Here is a 7,121-nt window from a genome sequence, read left to right on the forward strand (position 1 = left end):
TACTGAGCACCCAGCACCCTGAGCACTGAGCACCCAGCAACCTAAGTACTGAGCACCGAGCACCCCGAGCACTGAGCACCCAGCACCCCGAGCACCGAGCACCCTGAGTACAAAGCACCAAGCACGCTGAGCACTGAGCACCCAGCACCCTGAGCAGTGAGCACCCAGCACCCTGAGTACTGAGCACCCAGCACCCCGAGCACTGAGCACCCAGCACCCTGAGTACTGAGCACCCAGCACCCTGAGCACTGAGCACCGAGCACCCTGAGCACTGAGCACCCAGCACCCTGAGGACTGAGCACCCAGCACCCCGAGCACTGAGCACACAGCACACAGAGCACTGAGCACCCTGAGTACTGAGCACTGAGCACCCTTAGTACTGAGCACTGAGCTCCCTGAGTACTGAGCACCCAGCACCCTGAGTACTGAGCACCCAGCACCCCGAGCACTGAGTACCCAGCTCCCTGAGCACTGAGTACCCAGCACCCTGAGCACTGAGCACCCAGCACCCTGAGCACTGAGCACCCAGCACCCTGAGCACTGAGCACCCAGCACCCTGAGTACTGAGCACTGAGCACCCAGCACCCCGAGCACTGAGCACCCAGCACCCTGAGTACTGAGCACTGAGCACCCAGCACCCCGAGCACTGAGCACCCAGCACCCTGAGCACTGAGCACCCAGCACCCGAGTACAGATCACCCAGCACCCTGAGTACTGATCACCCAGCACCCTGAGTACTGAGCACGCAGCACCCTGAGTACTGAGCACCCAGCACCCCGAGCACTAAGCACCCATCACCCTGAGTACTGAGCACCGAGCACCCCGAGCACTGAGCACCCAGCACCCTGTGTACTGAGCTCCGAGCACCCCGAGCACAGAGCACCCAGCGCCCCGAGCACTGAGCACCCAGCACCCCGAGCAATGAGCCCCCAGCACCCCGAGCACTGAGCACCCAGCACCCCGAGCACTGAGCACCCAGCACCCTGAGTACTGAGCACCCAGCACCCTGAGTACTGAGCACCCAGCACCCTGAGCACTGAGCACCCAGCACCCTGAGTACTGAGCACCCAGCACCCTGAGTACTGAGTACCCAGCACCCTGAGCACTCAGCAACCTGAGTACTGAGCACCGAGCACCCTAAGTAATGAGCACCCAGCACCCTGAGTACGGAGCACCCAGCACCCTGAGTACTGAGCACCCAGCACCCCGAGCACTGAGCACCCAGCACCCCGAGAATGAGCACCCAGCACCCTGAGTACTGAGCACCCAGCACCCTGAGTACTGAGCACCCAGCACCCCGAGCACTGAGCACCCTGAGTACTGAGCACCCAGCACCCTTAGTACTGAGCACTAAGCACCCAGAGCACTGAGCACCCAGCACCCCGAGCACGGAGCACCCAGGACCCCGAGCACTGAGTACTGAGCACCCAGCACCCTGAGTACTGAGCACCGAGCTCCCCGAGCACTGAGCACCCTGAGTACTGAGCAACCAGCACCCCGATCACTGAGCACCCAGCACCCTGAGCACTGAGCACCCAGCACCCCGAGCATTGAGCACCCAGCACCCTGAGTACTGAGCACCCAGCACCCCGAGCACTGAGCACTCTGAGTACTGAGCACCCAGCACCCTGAGTAATGAGCACCCAGCACCCCGAGCACTGAGCACCCAGCACCCTGAGTACTGAGCACCGAGCACCCTGAGTACTCAGCAGCCAGCACCCTGAGTACTGAGCACCCAGCGTACTGAGCACCGAGCCCCCAGCACCCTGAGTACTGAGCACCCAGCACCCTGAGCACTGAGCACGGAGCAACCTGAGTACTGAGCACCGAGCACCCCGAGTACTGAGCACCCAGCACCCCGAGCACTGAGCACCCAGAACCCTGAGCACTGAGCACCCAGCACCCCGAGCACTGAGCACCCAGCACCCCGAGCACTGAGCACCCAGCACCCCGAGCACTGAGCACCCAGCACACCGAGCACCGAGCACCCTGAGTACAAAGCACCGAGCACCCTGAGCACTGAGCACCCAGCACCCTGAGCAGTGAGCACCCAGCACCCTGAGCACTCAGCAACCTGAGTACTGAGCACCGAGCACCCTAAGTAATGAGCACCCAGCACCCTGAGTACGGAGCACCCAGCACCCTGAGTACTGAGCACCCAGCATCCCGAGCACTGAGCACCCAGCACCCCGAGAATGAGCACCCAGCACCCTGAGTACTGAGCACCCAGCACCCTGAGTACTGAGCACCCAGCACCCCGAGCACTGAGCACCCTGAGTACTGAGCACCCAGCACCCTTAGTACTGAGCACTAAGCACCCAGAGCACTGAGCACCCAGCACCCCGAGCACGGAGCACCCAGGACCCCGAGCACTGAGTACTGAGCACCCAGCACCCTGAGTACTGAGCACCGAGCTCCCCGAGCACTGAGAACCCTGAGTACTGAGCAACCAGCACCCCGATCACTGAGCACCCAGCACCCTGAGCACTGAGCACCCAGCACCCCGAGCATTGAGCACCCAGCACCCTGAGTACTGAGCACCCAGCACCCCGAGCACTGAGCACCCTGAGTACTGAGCACCCAGCACCCTGAGTAATGAGCACCCAGCACCCCGAGCACTGAGCACCCAGCACCCTGAGTACTGAGCACCGAGCACCCTGAGTACTCAGCAGCCAGCACCCTGAGTACTGAGCACCCAGCGTACTGAGCACCGAGCCCCCAGCACCCTGAGTACTGAGCACCCAGCACCCTGAGCACTGAGCACCCAGCAACCTGAGTACTGAGCACCGAGCACCCCGAGTACTGAGCACCCAGCACCCCGAGCACTGAGCACCCAGAACCCTGAGCACTGAGCACTCAGCACCCCGAGCACTGAGCACCCAGCACACCGAGCACTGAGCACCCAGCACCCCGAGCACTGAGCACCCAGCACACCGAGCACCGAGCACCCTGAGTACAAAGCACCGAGCACCCTGAGGACTGAGCACCCAGCACCCCGAGCACTGAGCACACAGCACACAGAGCACTGAGCACCCTGAGTACTGAGCACTGAGCACCCTGAGTACTGAGCACTGAGCTCCCTGAGTACTGAGCACCCAGCACCCTGAGTACTGAGCACCCAGCACCCCGAGCACTGAGTACCCAGCTCCCTGAGCACTGAGTACCCAGCACCCTGAGCACTGAGCACCCAGCACCCTGAGCACTGAGCACCCAGCACCCTGAGCACTGAGCACCCAGCACCCTGAGTACTGAGCACTGAGCACCCAGCACCCCGAGCACTGAGCACCCAGCACCCTGAGTACTGAGCACTGAGCACCCAGCACCCCGAGCACTGAGCACCCAGCACCCTGAGCACTGAGCACCCAGCACCCGAGTACAGATCACCCAGCACCCTGAGTACTGATCACCCAGCACCCTGAGTACTGAGCACGCAACACCCTGAGTACTGAGCACCCAGCACCCCGAGCACTAAGCACCCAGCACCCTGAGTACTGAGCACCGAGCACCCCGAGCACTGAGCACCCAGCACCCTGTGTACTGAGCTCCGAGCACCCCGAGCACAGAGCACCCAGCGCCCCGAGCACTGAGCACCCAGCACCCCGAGCAATGAGCCCCCAGCACCCCGAGCACTGAGCACCCAGCACCCCGAGCACTGAGCATCCAGCACCCTGAGTACTGAGCACCCAGCACCCTGAGTACTGAGCACCCAGCACCCTGAGCACTGAGCACCCAGCACCCTGAGTACTGAGCACCCAGCACCCTGAGTACTGAGTACCCAGCACCCTGAGCACTCAGCACCCTGAGTACTGAGCACCGAGCACCCTAAGTAATGAGCACCCAGCACCCTGAGTACGGAGCACCCAGCACCCTGAGTACTGAGCACCCAGCACCCCGAGCACTGAGCACCCAGTAACCAGAGAATGAGCACCCAGCACCCTGAGTACTGAGCACCCAGCACCCTGAGTACTGAGCACCCAGCACCCCGAGCACTGAGCACCCTGAGTACTGAGCACCCAGCACCCTTAGTACTGAGCACTAAGCACCCAGAGCACTGAGCACCCAGCACCCCGAGCACGGAGCACCCAGGACCCCGAGCACTGAGTACTGAGCACCCAGCACCCTGAGTACTGAGCACCGAGCTCCCCGAGCACTGAGCACCCTGAGTACTGAGCAACCAGCACCCCGATCACTGAGCACCCAGCACACTGAGCACTGAGCACCCAGCACCCCGAGCACTGAGCACCCTGAGTACTGAGCACCCAGCACCCTGAGTAATGAGCACCCAGCACCCCGAGCACTGAGCACCCAGCACCCTGAGTACTGAGCACCGGGCACCCTGAGTACTCAGTAGCCAGCACCCTGAGTACTGAGCACCCAGCGTACTGAGCACCGAGCCCCCAGCACCCTGAGTACTGAGCACCCAGCACCCTGAGCACTGAGCACCCAGCAACCTAAGTACTGAGCACCGAGCACCCCGAGCACTGAGCACCCAGCACCCCGAGCACCGAGCACCCTGAGTACAAAGCACCAAGCACGCTGAGCACTGAGCACCCAGCACCCTGAGCAGTGAGCACCCAGCACCCTGAGTACTGAGTACCCAGCACCCCGAGCACTGAGCACCCAGCACCCTGAGTAATGAGCACCCAGCACCCTGAGCACTGAGCACCGAGCACCCTGAGCACTGAGCACCCAGCACCCTGAGGACTGAGCACCCAGCACCCCGAGCACTGAGCACACAGCACACAGAGCACTGAGCACCCTGAGTACTGAGCACTGAGCACCCTGAGTACTGAGCACTGAGCTCCCTGAGTACTGAGCACCCAGCACCCTGAGTACTGAGCACCCAGCACCCCGAGCACTGAGTACCCAGCTCCCTGAGCACTGAGTACCCAGCACCCTGAGCACTGAGCACCCAGCACCCTGAGCACTGAGCACCCAGCACCCTGAGCACTGAGCACCCAGCACCCAGAGTACTGAGCACTGAGCACCCAGCACCCCGAGCACTGAGCACCCAGCACCCTGAGTACTGAGCACTGAGCACCCAGCACCCCGAGCACTGAGCACCCAGCACCCTGAGCACTGAGCACCCAGCACCCGAGTACAGATCACCCAGCACCCTGAGTACTGATCACCCAGCACCCTGAGTACTGAGCACGCAGCACCCTGAGTACTGAGCACCCAGCACCCCGAGCACTAAGCACCCATCACCCTGAGTACTGAGCACCGAGCACCCCGAGCACTGAGCACCCAGCACCCTGTGTACTGAGCTCCGAGCACCCCGAGCACAGAGCACCCAGCGCCCCGAGCACTGAGCACCCAGCACCCCGAGCAATGAGCCCCCAGCACCCCGAGCACTGAGCACCCAGCACCCCGAGCACTGAGCACCCAGCACCCTGAGTTCTGAGCACCCAGCACCCTGAGTACTGAGCACCCAGCACCCTGAGCACTGAGCACCCAGCACCCTGAGTACTGAGCACCCAGCACCCTGAGTACTGAGTACCCAGCACCCTGAGCACTCAGCAACCTGAGTACTGAGCACCGAGCACCCTAAGTAATGAGCACCCAGCACCCTGAGTACGGAGCACCCAGCACCCTGAGTACTGAGCACCCAGCACCCCGAGCACTGAGCACCCAGCACCCCGAGAATGAGCACCCAGCACCCTGAGTACTGAGCACCCAGCACCCTGAGTACTGAGCACCCAGCACCCCGAGCACTGAGCACCCTGAGTACTGAGCACCCAGCACCCTTAGTACTGAGCACTAAGCACCCAGAGCACTGAGCACCCAGCACCCCGAGCACGGAGCACCCAGGACCCCGAGCACTGAGTACTGAGCACCCAGCACCCTGAGTACTGAGCACCGAGCTCCCCGAGCACTGAGCACCCTGAGTACTGAGCAACCAGCACCCCGATCACTGAGCACCCAGCACCCTGAGCACTGAGCACCCAGCACCCCGAGCATTGAGCACCCAGCACCCTGAGTACTGAGCACCCAGCACCCCGAGCACTGAGCACCCTGAGTACTGAGCACCCAGCACCCTGAGTAATGAGCACCCAGCACCCCGAGCACTGAGCACCCAGCACCCTGAGTACTGAGCACCGAGCACCCTGAGTACTCAGCAGCCAGCACCCTGAGTACTGAGCACCCAGCGTACTGAGCACCGAGCCCCCAGCACCCTGAGTACTGAGCACCCAGCACCCTGAGCACTGAGCACGGAGCAACCTGAGTACTGAGCACCGAGCACCCCGAGTACTGAGCACCCAGCACCCCGAGCACTGAGCACCCAGAACCCTGAGCACTGAGCACCCAGCACCCCGAGCACTGAGCACCCAGCACCCCGAGCACTGAGCACCCAGCACCCCGAGCACTGAGCACCCAGCACACCGAGCACCGAGCACCCTGAGTACAAAGCACCGAGCACCCTGAGCACTGAGCACCCAGCACCCTGAGCAGTGAGCACCCAGCACCCTGAGCACTCAGCAACCTGAGTACTGAGCACCGAGCACCCTAAGTAATGAGCACCCAGCACCCTGAGTACGGAGCACCCAGCACCCTGAGTACTGAGCACCCAGCATCCCGAGCACTGAGCACCCAGCACCCCGAGAATGAGCACCCAGCACCCTGAGTACTGAGCACCCAGCACCCTGAGTACTGAGCACCCAGCACCCCGAGCACTGAGCACCCTGAGTACTGAGCACCCAGCACCCTTAGTACTGAGCACTAAGCACCCAGAGCACTGAGCACCCAGCACCCCGAGCACGGAGCACCCAGGACCCCGAGCACTGAGTACTGAGCACCCAGCACCCTGAGTACTGAGCACCGAGCTCCCCGAGCACTGAGCACCCTGAGTACTGAGCAACCAGCACCCCGATCACTGAGCACCCAGCACCCTGAGCACTGAGCACCCAGCACCCCGAGCATTGAGCACCCAGCACCCTGAGTACTGAGCACCCAGCACCCCGAGCACTGAGCACCCTGAGTACTGAGCACCCAGCACCCTGAGTAATGAGCACCCAGCACCCCGAGCACTGAGCACCCAGCACCCTGAGTACTGAGCACCGAGCACCCTGAGTACTCAGCAGCCAGCACCCTGAGTACTGAGCACCCAGCGTACTGAGCAC

This window comes from Microtus oregoni, unplaced genomic scaffold (genome assembly GCF_018167655.1).
Source record: "Microtus oregoni isolate MIOR12 unplaced genomic scaffold, Mior012 000066F_000, whole genome shotgun sequence".
Classification (NCBI taxonomy): domain Eukaryota; kingdom Metazoa; phylum Chordata; class Mammalia; order Rodentia; family Cricetidae; genus Microtus; species Microtus oregoni.